Below are 14,331 nucleotides of genomic sequence, written 5' to 3'. Positions count from 1 at the left end.
GGAAGCAAAGGAGGCAGTTGAGGCAAGCAATGGACGCGTCACCACGTGATCAAACATGGCAGCGCCCACGGGATCGCCGCGAAAAGGGTCAATAAAGTCCAGTTGCGATAACACTGTCACCGCGGGCCATATGCTGTATGGGTGAGTGAAAGCGTGCGAGGATAAGCCGACGATGACGACTCAATCTCGCGCCCTCAAAAGAGGAAAGCAGGGAGAAAGCGCACCTCTTCCATTGCGCACAAGGCACCGGGGGGGGGGGGGGGGGGGGCAGGGGAAGCAGGAGGGAGCGTGCTGAACCAGGCTGAAACTGCTGGATCGCGCGCCTTCCTAATATAACAAGTTCGCTTGCAGCGCCCTCGGCCTACTTTTGGTTCTTTTGCGTGACAGCTAGGGAGCGCCGCGCCACTCCTTTTTCACGGCCGGACAGCGCATGCGGCCTGCCCTGGCGGATTAGTCGCGAAACGTTTTGGAAAGGTCGCGCGTGTGGCTGTGCGGCCCCATCTCGGGGAAACGTCCCCCGGAAAAAAAAAGAAGAGCGCTCGGACGCGCTACTGCAAACTCGTGCCGTGTACCGCGTTGAAACTCCACTGGTAGCTCGACGTCGGTGCGGTGCTGAAAACGGACGTAGCGTAAGACTGCAACTCCACTTTGAAACAGAAAGCGGCGAGGGCTTCGTCCGGACTGCACTTGACTGCACAACGCATATACTGTATAGTTGCTGCCTTGCATTGGTGGCTATAATAGCAAATTTATTGATAAACCCCTGCGTTACACTTGGACGGCACATAAAACATCACGATGCTGACGAAGACTTCATGCAGCGTCGGTCTTCGCTTGCAGGGTAGTGGCAGCGTGTACCCGACTTCACGTACTCGTTTAAGGCGCGGTAACACTGGGTCGATACGAGACCGACAAGACGCGCGCACCATCGATTGGCCAACCATTCAGCACAGTGTGTCGCTGAGACCATTTTATCATACCAGGCCTACAAGAAGTAACCGACGAGCGCGAGTTGTCATAGTGCGACGGGCTTTCTTGTCGACGGCCCCGATAAAATCGGCGTGCCGACCATCGTTCGACCAAACCCCTCGCGATCGGCCGTCGAACCGATAACGCGATAAGCCGCTACGTCTTCGTTGGTATATATAAATAATCGCGCTCAAATGGAGTCAGAACATGCCTACGAAGTTGAAATGCACACGCTTGGACCCTCTCAGGCCGTGCAGATGAAGTTTGAGCCAATAGAGTGTTTTAGCTGAACGCTTGCTGTCCGCTCCGCTCTGACCGGCATACGCTAGCAAATGCCAAACCGCTTTTCAGGAACGCTATTGCGCTTGCGCGCACCGCTCATACCGGCAGCGGAACGAAGACCGCATCCCTCGCTCCACTCCAAAGCCGACTGAGCGGAGCGGGACAGCGTGTCCACTTGGCCTCTTCATCGTTTTGCAGCCGAGTTGATAGCGCGTCGCTCGCGTCTCGGCAAGACGCACTTATCAAACACGAAATCTACGCTGTTCCCTGCAGTATCTTATAGTAAATTCCACTGGCGGATCTGGAGCAAGTTTTTTTGCTCCGCGGCCGAGAATTTGAATTCCACTGGCGGATCCAGAGCAAGATCGCATGTTCCACTGGGCGATTTGGGGCAACTTGCTCCGCGGCGGAGCGCTCCGCGTTGATCCGTCTTATAGAGCCGGATTTCGCCGGAACTCCAGCGACTAGGCGCCGTCACTTCCGGAACAATCGGGTACGTTGGTTGCTTGCAGCGCTTTTTCAAGCGCTGTCTGGTAACCCTGTGGCGTTGTTTACAGTTCTGAAATGGCGTCGTTCGACCCTGCCGGATTGCTCGTTGCTTTGGACTGACCGTAAGAACATCCATCGCGCTGCTGCACGTTGCAATGGCAAGACGCGAAGTGCAGTTGCCGCTGTGCCTAGAACCCCCAACGTGGTCTAATGCGAGATTGGCAACATGGGTAACCGGATGCGTGCGACAACTTCCGCTGCAATCCCTGCCGGAGCGTGTTTATTTTTCACTGGTCGATCGGGATCGGGTCGCTCCGCGGCGGATTTTCTTGCTCCGTCGTGGATTCGGCACACCGCTCCAGATCCGCCAGTGGAATTCACTATTAGAGCGTGAAATCTGAGTGGAGTGGAGCGTAAGCGGCGCTCTGCTAAAACTGTCTAATGCTGATCCTGTCCGGCCTGGCGCCGTCGAGTTTGTGCAACCGCTACCGGCGGACCTGTACTGAAAAGTAAGCTAGTTCGAACGAAGGAAACTGCTTTTACAGTTCAGTTCTAGCCTTAGCGATTTGAAATAAACTACTCTTCGTTTCGCACGGTGTGTAACGGGGACACAGCACTGTGCCCAACGGCTGTGCCAACGTTTGTACGTCACCGCTCCCGTAGGCTGCCGGTCGTATTTGCAACGTAGAAGGGTGGGTTTGTACATGTTGGCATGCTGACACATTTCTTAATTCCTGAGCTGTACTGTTTATCTCTGCGTCAAACGCGAAACAAGAGACGGTGCATTCGGTACAGCAGCATAAACAGCCACCTCGCTCAGTTATATACCAACGGTGTCAGCGATGACATCCGCGTTTTTGCGGGAGAACAACACGGCCTTTAAATGAGCGATTATGCGAGCACAGTTTTCTCTAATAATGTTTTATGACACGCGCAAACTAAGTATGATGAAGTTAAAAAAAGCGAGAATCAGTAATAAATTAACAGCCCGGTATATGTAACTGTATCACAGTCGCCGTTGCTTAAGTGGCACAGCCGCTCATACTGACTCGTCTCACGGAGGAACAACACGGCTCATATGAGCAGATATGTGTGTTTTATTCTAAGTTTTGACATTCTTCCATATCAGCGATGCACCTTTTCCCCAATATTTGACGCTAACAACGATCTGTGGCTGTAGAGGTCGATGTAAACAAGTGTACCGCTTTGATAAATCCGACGCGGAAGGCTGCGCGCTCGAAAACTTCTTATTTATGCCAAATGTGAAAAGAATGTGTAAAAAGAATTCATAAAAAGCGAGGTGCAAGTGCAGGATTCAGCGACAACAAACTCCAATGGAGCCGCGACGGCAGAAAGAACTCAGCGTGCCTTTATCGGCTGCACTACAAACAAAACAGCGCACTCAGGCCTGCTCACCCTATATATATTGTTACAAGCGTGAAAGTGTTGTGTTATTTGGGTATGTGCCATAAGCTGTAGTGGTACACAGATACGAGGGGTGGAAGAAGAGGACGTCTTGCCAAGGGATCACGGAACCTAGGCTAGCGCTCAAGACCGTCGGGTACGTCGTGTCCCAATAAACCCTCTCCTAACAGAATAACCCGTAACAGAGTGGCGGAGGTGCTGGGTACACGACGTCGACGTACTACGGAGTCCCAAGCGCTTGAATTTCGCCGGAGCCGCCGCCTTGCCGGTCTCTCGCCAACAGTCATCATGCCACAGCACGGAGGACCAGACCCAGCGCCAGTTGCAACTGCGCAAGGGTCAACGGCACCTGCACCCGCACAACATTACATGGAACCACGCTCGTTCGCGGGAAGAGCGGGAGAAGACGTGGACGAGTGGCTTACGCACTACAATCGGGTGAGCCGATATAACAACTGGAACTCGGTCACCAAGCTTGACAACGTCGTCCTATTTATGAGAGAAACCGCACTGATGTGGTTCGAGAATCACGAAGAGTCTAACAACGTGGGAACGGTTTGTTGAGGAAACTGGAAAATGTTTTGGCGACTCTGATGCAAAAAAGAAACGTGCGGAGCGAACGCTTGCCCAAAGAGCTCAAAGTCTGGGAGAGACATGCACTACTTATATAGAAGAGGTGCTCAAGCTGTGCAAGATCGTAAACCCACGGATGTCTGAAGAAGATCGAGTCGGACATCTCTTGAAAGGTATCGCGGAAGACGTCTACAATTTCCTGATATGTAGAGAAGACCTCACCTCCGTCTCTGATGTCTTGCGTCACTGCCGCACATTTGAGACGTTGAGGACCCGTCGTATCGCACCCAAATTTGGACGACTGGCAAACGTGCCCACTGTCGCCAGCGTCGATACGAGCCCGTCCACCGACCTTGCCTCTACTATCCGGGAAATAGTACGCGAAGAACTGCGGCGGCACAATGAAATAATGTACAACACGGTTCAACCGCCGGCTACGTATCCAGTATCTTACTCAGCGCCCGCAGCACCATGCACTACTTTTCCACCATCTGTGTGTGTCACGGACGTCGATGTGGCTGGAACTACGTGGGCACATCCGGAGACGTGTCCGTCAGAACAGCGATATGGGCAACGCTTTCAACCCAACCGTGGTGCACAGTGGCGTACGGCTCCTGTTCAGCGTACTGACATGATGTACCCAGTTCGACGACCTCTGCCGGCTGAGCGCTTTGAGCGACATTTTTTCCATCGCCCTCCTCCCTTGTGCTACAACTGTGGTGTCGAGGGCCACATTGCCAGATACTGTAACGCGGCCCCACCACGCCACCAACCGCCGAGGTACGACCGATCAACAATACCTGGCCAGCAACGCGTTGGCCGTGCGTACACCTATCAAAGCCGTATGTCCAACGAGACCCCGGGAACACTGCGAAACCGTTCCCCTGCCTCCGATCGCAGCTTGACACCACCGCCTGCTCCTCGCGTACACCGGTCACCGTCTCCCCGGCGCCGCTACCCGTCGCCTTCGCCGGAAAACTAGTCAGCGCGGCCGTTGGAGGTGAGGCCGCCGGACAGTCTTCTATTTTGACAGAAATACCTCCGCCAATTTGCATGTTCAAAAATAAGGTGTGTGTGCGTGTAGACGGTGTCTCAACAATGGCCTTAGTGGACACAGGAGCGACCGTTTCAGTATTGAGTCTCGCATTCAAACGCCTGCTAGGACGAAAGGTGCTGTTTTCATGGGTCCAGTGCCGATATGTTTCGTGGAGTGAGTGGAGAACTATTATACCCTGTAGGTCTGTGCAGTGTGAAAGTTAGCTTGGGCAGTGAAACATATATTGTGGAGTTCGTAGTTTTACCTCAGGCTACGCATGACGTAATTCTGGGCCTCGATTTTCTGAAGCTGTGTGGTGCCAATGTTGATTGCCGAACGGGTGAAATAACTGTAGATTCGAGCCTTCCGGCCGTATTTGTGGATCACCCGCCGTGTTACGAAAGTGAAAGTGCCCTTTGTGTGTCTGCAGATACCGTTGTACCGCCGTTGTCTGCGAAATGTGTCCCACTCGCCTGTTCTCCTGCGACCGACAGAACATTTGATGCTGCCGTAGAGCCCGTCCCCCTTAGTTGCATTAAGAAGAATGTTCTGGTCCCCTATTGCACGCTGTCGGTTATTGACGGGCGTACTGTCCTGTGGACGATAAATTGCTCCAATGAACCCATAATACTGCCAGAGGGTCTGAAACTTGCAGCTATTCGTGAACATCAAGTGTTGGCGCTCGCCATCCTCGCAGAAGGCCCCGATGCCACGGATGAGTCCCATTCAGCTGCATGCGCGATGGAAACTTCCATAATGGCTATGGTAAACAAATCGCTCAGTACGAACCAACGTCAGGAGCTCGCGAATATTCTACGAAAGCCTGTCGCGGTGTTCGACTTTTCCCAGCGAGAAACTCCACCTACCTTTCCACCTTCTCGTGTACATCACCGCATAGACACAGGATCTCACCAGCCTCTGCGACAAAAGCCATACCGGGTGTCCCCTTCGGAGCGCAAGGTCATCAATGACCAAGTCCGTGACATGCTAAAGAAAAACGTTATTCAAGAGTCGAGTAGTCCGTGGGCAGGCCCAGTAATTCTAGTCAGAAAGAAAGATGGCACATGGCGATTTCGCGTTGATTACCGCCGCCTCAACGCCGTTACCAAGAAAGACGTATACCCTTTGCCACGGATTGATGATGCTATAGATTGCCTTTCTTCGGCCTCATACTTTTCGAGTGTAGACTTGCGGTCCGGATACTGGCAGATTCCGATGCACAAGGCAGACAAGGAAAAAACGGCATTCGTTACACCAGACGGACTTTTCGAATTTAATGTGATGCCGTTCGGGCTGTGTAACGCGCCCGCAACTTTTGAGCGATTCATGGACAACATTCTGCGTGGTTTGAAGTGGGAAGTCTGCATGTGTTATTTGGATGATGTCGTGATTTTCGGACGCACGTTTTGTGAACACAACGCACGCCTCAATCTTGTGCTAGAGTGCCTAGGCAAAGCACGCTTGGTATTAAACTCCAAGAAATGTCGCTTTGGAGAACGCCAAACGCTGGTTCTAGGCCACCTAGTGGAGAAGGAGGGAATAAGACCTGATCCAGCGAAAACGGCTGCGGTCGAAGCCTTTCCACAACCTCGCTCAGTAAAAGAGCTGCGAAGCTTCTTGGGCCTTTGCTCATACTTCCGTCGGTTTATTCCCGGATTTGCTCACATCGCGCATCCACTGACGTGTCTGCTTCAGAAAGGCGTTCAATTTGACTGGACCCCAGAATGTGCGTCTGATTTTCGTGAACTGAAGTTCCGTTTGACGTCCCATCCCGTTCTCAAACACTTCGACCCTGCGGCTCGACAGAACTACACACGGATGCTAGTGGTATTGGTGTCGGCGCTGTTCTTATTCAACGCTTCGACACCAAAGAACACATCGTAGCGTACACGAGTCGCTCTCTAAGCAAGCCCGAGCGCAATTACACCGTCACGGAACAGGAATGTCTCGCAGTGATTTTCGCAGTGCAGCGCTTTCGGTCATAGCTGTACGGACGCCCTTTCACCATCATCACAGACCATCACTCTTTGTGCTGGCTTGTCAATCTGCGTGATCCATCTGGTAGACTTGCACGTTGGACACTCCGTCTACAGGAGTACGACTTCACCGTTTCATATAAAAGCAGTCGACGGCAGGCCGACGCAGACTGCCTTTCGCGGCTACCGCTTCCTACGACGGACTGTGACGCGGACAATTTCGACCACTACATCGTATCCTTGGAGCCAGCATTTCCTAATCTAAGTACCTTTAAGACTGAGCAGCAAAACGACGACACTTTAAAGCAACTGCTGGCTGCCAAAAAGACATCAACAGCCAATCGCTTTTGCACACGTGATGGGCTCCTATATAAGAAGAACTATTCTACCACAGGCTCACGATATCTCCTCGTGGTCCCGAAAAGTCTACGCAATTCCATCTTGCGGGCTATGCATGATGACCCAACCTCCGGTCATTTGGGAGCAGCTAGAACGCTTTACCGTCTTCAAGAAAGATTTTACTGGCCCAATATGCATCAGACGACGCGGCAGTACGTGTCTAGCTGCAACGAATGTCAACGTCACAAGCGTCCGACAAGTACTCCTCCCGGTAGATTACACCCTGTTCCACCCCCAAGGGCTCCATTCGGGCAAGTCGGCGTCGACCTTCTCGGCCCGTTTCCGCGGTCCTCTAACGGAAATCGTTGGATCGTTGTGTGCACTGACCACCTGGAACGCTACTGTGAGACGGCTGCCATACCATCGGCTACTGTAGCCGACGTGTGCCTTTTCTTGCTACGATTTATCATTCTCCGACACGGGCCTCCTAAAGTCGTTATTAGCGATCGTGGGCGACAGTTTACTGCAGATGTCGTGGAAGAGATGCTTCGTCTATGTTGTTCAAGTTTTCGACACTCTACGCCGTACCATCCCCAAACAAACGGCCTTACGGAACGCACCAACAGAACTCTCACGAACATGCTGTCCATGTACATCTCAACAGATCACAAGAACTGGGACAGTGTTCTACCTTTCGTGACTTATGCATTTAACACCGCCCAGCACGAAACTACCGGCTACAGCCCCTTCTTTCTCCTTTACGCCCGGCCGCCACGTTATACCCTTGATACGATTTTCCCATTTATGAACCACGATGATGCCTCCATATCTGAGACCATCTGTCGTGCAGAAGAAGCCCGACGCCTTGCTTATTTGCGCACTCTTGCTTCACAAGATCGCTCAAAGGCACGTTACGACCGCCGACGCCGACACGTCACATATGATCCAGGTGACTTAGTGTGGCTATGGACGCCAACAAGAAAACGTGGGTTGTGCGAAAAACTACTGGCACATTATGTTGGACCTTTTGTTGTTCTAGAGCGTATAAGCGAACTGAATTACCGTATGGCGCGCCTCCATTCAAATGGTCGACGCTCTTCAAAGACTGAAGTGACTCATGTTGCCCGCTTGAAGCCCTTTACCCCTCGAGATGCTGTTTGACTTGCCCGGTGGGCTTCGTCTGCGCGGGGGGATGTGTTACAAGCGTGAAAGTGTTGTGTTATTTGGGTATGTGCCATAAGCTGTAGTGGGACACTGATACGAGGGGTGGAAGAAGAGGACGTCTTGCTAAGGAATCACGGAACCTAGGCTAGCGCTCAAGACCGTCGGGTACGTCGTGTCCCAATAAACCCTCTCCTAACAGAATAACCTGTAACAATATAGTTGGTGAGTGCTACATGGCTTTCAGGAACGACATGCTGCCCCGCAGAAGCCATTAATAATTACTCGCAATCCGCGAAACGCACAACCGATGCGCACTCGACATGGGCGCAGGTTCACAAATCAACCGGCGAAAGCCCCGGCACCCTTCCAAAACGTTTCCAACGGCGTGCGGCAGAGGGCAGCACAGGAAAAGGAAAAAAGGCGGCTTGGCCCACTCAACCGTATTCTAGTACACTCTAAATACAGCCGCCCTGGCCGTTCCGAGAGGAGCGACGACAGCCGGGAGTTGCCGCGCGCCATTTGCCAAAAGTACAGAAAAGTCGTGTTATAAGCGCGAAAATGACGAGAAACTGTGGGAGGTGCTGTCACGCACTGTGCGGAATATGAACGGCTGCACTCTTTTTCGGACAACTACTTAGCTAGTTGTTCGCAACCACTGCTGGAGCAATCATGCCATAGCCGTTCTGGTGAATCCTGGAGCACTTTCGGTCAATTTTCTGTGTTTGGTGCAGTTTACCGCAGGAATTCGCGTATGTATCAAAATGGCGCAATTGGCGCTGGAGTCACACCCCTGGGTTTGTGACTGTTTCCTGCAAAAATTACAATTTAGGTTTTACTAAGAGAACATGTTGGGCAAAAGTAGTGACAGTATGAGGCTAATGCCAGTTGGCAACGCAAGGAACTACTCTAGTATATTGAAAAAAATTATTCAAAGCAACACCTATAAACCTTTCTTTGGATTATTTTGGAATATGAACTTTGAATTATTTTTATCACCTGGGGTTCTTTGTGCACCTAATGCATGGCACATGGGCATTTTTACATTTCGTCCCCTTCGAAATCCCGGCCACTGCCGGGATTTGATTCCGCGGCCTCTGGCTTAGCCGAGCAACTCCACTACTGCACCACAGGGGTTAATCAGGGTCAGAACCTGCATGCCAAATGTACCAATAACAATACAAGCTTAAATGTAATCTTGCGTGAACGGTGATCTAGATAAAACCCGATAAATTTCACAAGTATGAATTCATGTTTCTGGGCAACAAAACAAACGTCGACAGTTTTTAAACATGGTAAATGAACTTGCTTAGCCGGTAGACAATGTCTCACCTAAATCAAACATTCTACATACCGCAGAGATTCTTTGAATTCGCTCAGAAGACTTCGTATTTATTAAGATGCATTTATGAGCATGACTATCGATTGTTTGCAACTGACCGTTTTCTGCAATCAAGGATTTTAGTTGGGGATTACTGAGGTTGGGCGATCGTCGTCTACAGCCTCCTCCAGAGTAGACAATGCCGTCTATCTTTAAAATTTGCCCTTTTTCTAGACCTTCAATCTTTGTATGTTCTAATGCCTTTTTCCTCTGAATTTTATGCAAGCATTATGGCATCGCCTTTGCACCGCCCATAGAGTCATCGTTCACAACGCTGGGTGTTGCTCGTTATATGATGTTTGCAGGTACTTCACTGGCCTGTGTCTTCTGCATTCCTTTTGGCCTGAGAAGTGCACGCATACACAGGGAGTATAGTGTGTTGACCACCACCTTTAGTATTAATTGCGCGCTTTATTCAGAATGGCATGAAAGAAGCAAGATGGAAAGTGGATTGCGGATATTCCTCTGCAGTGGCACAGCTTTAAGCTCGGTTGTAACAAGGACAGAAAGGCGATAGCAGTGTCGGTGGGTGCCACGGGCACTGGGCTTTGCCGTTTGGTTGCCACTTTTTGTTTGAAAACCTTTTGCTTGAAAGGCTTTGTAGAACAATTGTCTCCAAAGGCACACTAAAAATAAATTAGGTTGAGCATTGTTACTAAATTACCCTTCGACAACACCGAGAAAGCCACTCATGCTACGAGAGGAGACTTCATAAGTCGAAAAAGAAAAGATGCAAGACCAAAAGACGGGTGATGATGCCAGCTTGAAGTTCACGCACCAATTCGCCATGACATGTATTATGATTGTGTCTTCTGGGGCCTAGTTCTATCGGTAAAGATGGACTACATTACAATATGCAAGAACCAATAACTGAATTTATAAATTCCCGTGAACATTTACTGCTTCAGAATGGGCCAGATATGGCAAGTGCTTTGAAATCCACGACATCACACTGACGATCCAGCAGTGCGGTTCCAAAAATGGAAGTTTGACCGTAGGTTTCTTAAGTAACAAGTCTCTTACAGCAAAGTTACCGAGAATAGAGTTTTGAAAAAACGCTACGAGTTTAAACTGATTTAGTGTGCCTTAATATTTCACAGGTTCCATGCCTTTCTCAAAAGTGTCACGCATTTAAAATACAAACTGAAAACTTTCAACCTTACCTATGCGATCTTCCAGAGCTTGTTTGCCATACTTGAGACAGGCATGCCCACCTTCCAGCTCCTTCATCTGTGATGCCATCTTGTCCTGATCACTGGCTGACCTGGCTGTGGTCTCTTCTAGTTCACTCTGTAAACAAAACATTTGTGTATAAATGAGATGGAGGTCACGTGGACCTGAGGATTATGAAAGGCAGCAGCCCCACTTAAAAAGTATGGAGAGCTGAGCTAGTTATATCTGATTTATCATTAGGAAGCCACACCGCACACAGAATAATAATAGCTGTGTATTTGTCTTCGCACACTAAGCAGCATTTCTTGGCGCTATTGCACTGATAGTATGAGGCATGCTACACTTCGGCAAACACTGCAGATCAGCCATTGTTGCTACCCCTGATTGAAGAAATGTTGCCTGCATAACACGCATTGAATAATTCATAGTTGTGTGTTACGTAACGAAACAGTGCAAAATTTCAGGGCAGTTTTCGAATGTTGCGGATACAGCAAACATCAAGTATACAAAATGGGTCTCAGGAAGGCAACAAACATTGCACATGATCAGGCTACACTGCACAACAGTTAAACAAGGCAGTTTTCATCAAACTAGACTGCCACAGGAACTGTCCTCTTCCTGTTAGCTCTATCGTATCTATTGACCCTTTTCGCGGAGCAGTTTGTTTTAGAGAAACGAGATGGCGCTCACGGCGGCGCGCCATACCTCTCCTCAGCGACCACGCACGAATACGAAACCATTACCGCTTTTACCTTGCTTCTGTGCGATCAGCTGTCGGAAATGCAACTGAGTTTTCACTAACACACTGTGCTCCGATCATGCTAGATTGAAACATGTGGATTGAAGACGTGTGCAGCAGTTGGCTGCAAAAACTGTGACTGGTAGGTTAAGGAACAGAATGAATCTGTGTGACCAAGTTCGCGGACCGCTGCTGCAACTGTGCGAACGTGTTACCGGCACTTCGTGATGTACGGCTTTCCTCGAGGATACGGAAATTTGCTCATCCGCCAGCCTTGTATCGCTAACCTTCAAAGAAAGGGCTTCATCTCCAGAACGTCGGAAAGAGTGAGTACCACTCGTTAAACAATGACAAAGGGAGTAACGCCGCTTCCTGTCATAGTAAGTTTCGCGCACGTTATCTATACACATCTGTCCCAAATGGCAGGAAAACTTACAGCCACTCTATCGCCGACGTATCAAGAATAAGTGAATGGGCGCACACTTGAATATATGTGCACTGTATACGCACAATAAATGACGGACCACATCTATGGCGCACGAATGGTCGAAGCTGAATATTTCGTGACGGTCCACAAGAGTAAGCGAGTTATTCGCTGTAATATATATTTGCTACAGGGTATTACAATGCACAAAACAGCTAGGTTGCAAGCCTTGTGCGCAGCAAGAACAAATTTATTGGAACTGAGCACACCCGCGAGCGATTAGGCAGAAAATAATCAGATAGTGGCCGCACCAAGGAACTTCACTGAGTCAAAAACTGACAAGCCACTGCATCAAAATATTTGCCGAATAAAGAACAAACAGCAAAACACACTAATCCTGACTGAATTCATAATTGGAAAGCTTGGATAGCTTGGAATACGCATTTAGCCCTGCTTTTAGAACAAGCACCATATACGCTGCTTGCGCCGTTTGTACATAGCTTAATCAGCTCCGAAAGCGCTTTTGCATGTTCTCTGAAGCTGTGATCAAAGCTTCGTGTCGTCCACCTAGTCACCGTCTACGATATCTCCGAAAACAGAGGTTTTCTAAGCCGCGCCGGCGTCATACACTTCCATTGTAAACAAGGAGGCAACGGAGGCAGTTGAGGCAAGCAATGGACGCGTCACCACGTGATCAAACATGGCAGCGCCCATGGGATCGCCGCGAAAAGGGTCAATATGTGGATTTGCTTCGACCTCACGCTATCAGTTACCAACTATTGTCATTATAAGCTAGCACTTCTTGCATAATGTGCCTTTGCCACCGAAGTTCTGGAGTTCACCAGTGAAATTTCTGAAGCGATGTCCCCTTTACGCACTTCAATGGCCCACTGTTCCCTATGGGCCATTGCACTTGTCAGATCTGTTTGTCACCCACTGTTTTCATCTGCAATGGTCACCAAATGCCCTCGGCTTCAGCGCCTGCTCAGTGACAACCAACTTCTCTGACGGTTTTCCAATGCCTTTATTACTGACCCCAAACATCAGCCACTCGTGTATAGCAAGAGTCGATACCATCCATACACGTGCCGTGGCACAGACTACCAGGCACAATGACCAAGCATGCAAAAGTATGCGCTCAAGCCACAATAGTTGCTCCTTCTAGAATCACGCCAGAGCAGTGATGTCCTCGTGGCTGACACAGTCCTATGCCAGCCTTTCTTTTTGTACTGAATGCTTCTCCAAAAGATGATACATAGATTTGGTTAGACAAATAAACCAGTATCCAACAATAATTAACAGTTAAATACAGCCGCAAAGGTTATTTCAAAACACTCTACCACAAAAACTGCGTGCAAAAACCAGAAGTTGGCATTACTGTAATGTAATATGTTAAGTGGCAAAAGTAACCCCTATACAAATAAAGCAAAGAGTGCTGTTCTGCAATTGTGTGTACTTAGAAACGACAACAGAGCATCAGTCCACGAGTAGCTGGGGATAAGCCCAGTTCATTCTCCGCAAGGAGCAGCACATTAGGCTGAACTAGAGCACTGCACGGGCTCGGGCTTACCCGAAAGGCCGGGCCGGGCCGGGTAGGGCAGTTTTTTCACGGGCTCGGGCCGGGCTCGGGCACGGCATGTGCTTTTTGACGCGGCCCCGGGCCCGGGCCGGGCTCTGGTTTTTTGACGCGGGCCCAGGCCGGGCTCGGACTTTCTGGTGGTGTGCATGTAACGAGCAGCGAGTTATCCTCGGTCTTCTCGACTCTGAAAAGCCTGTCTTTTTCGGTCGCGGACCGGGTTCGGGCCGGTTTCGAGCCGGGCTCGGGCCGGGCTCGGGCCTAAGGTAAACGGGTGGCGGGCCGGGTCGGGCGTGGAACGCAGATTATTTCCGGGCCGGGCCCGGGTCTCGCCATAAAACTTTGGTAGGGCTCGGGCGGGCAGCCCAACGTAAAAACGGGCCCGGTCCGGGCCCGGGCTGAAAAAATCGGCCCGTGCAGTGCTCTAGGCTGAACAAGCCCGGTAGGAGAAGGTTAAGACAGAAGCAAGGGGAACTCGCCTGCAGCCGACACGATTCCTGCTGCAACTTGGCGTTGGCCTCCTGCAGCTCAAACATGTGCAGCTTCGTGAAGCAGCTAACATGGGGCGATTGCGGTAGGGCCTGGGGGCTCCTCAGGACTGGCTTCTCTCTGTTCGAGTAGAAGCTAATCAAAGCGCCCAGCTCATGCGTGTTTGTGCCAAACTCGCAGCAGAGCTCGCCACCCTCGCATTCCACAGGATCAAGCCTGGCGTGGCTCTCATATTTATCGGTCAGGGATTTGGACAGGTCTTCCTTGAGGTTGTTGCACTCCTCGTGGAGCTTAGACAT

The 14,331-nt window shown here is 50.3% G+C and overlaps 1 pseudogene; it reads right to left on the bottom strand.

Annotated features, from left to right (window-relative positions):
* Nucleotides 1-14,331, bottom strand: part of LOC125943530 (aldo-keto reductase family 1 member A1-like) — a 36,557-nt pseudogene extending 22,226 nt beyond the window's left edge.

This window comes from Dermacentor silvarum, chromosome 1 (genome assembly GCF_013339745.2).
Source record: "Dermacentor silvarum isolate Dsil-2018 chromosome 1, BIME_Dsil_1.4, whole genome shotgun sequence".
NCBI lineage: Eukaryota > Metazoa > Arthropoda > Arachnida > Ixodida > Ixodidae > Dermacentor > Dermacentor silvarum.
Note: the sequence above shows the minus strand (reverse complement) of the source record. Positions and strands in the feature narration are given on the sequence as shown.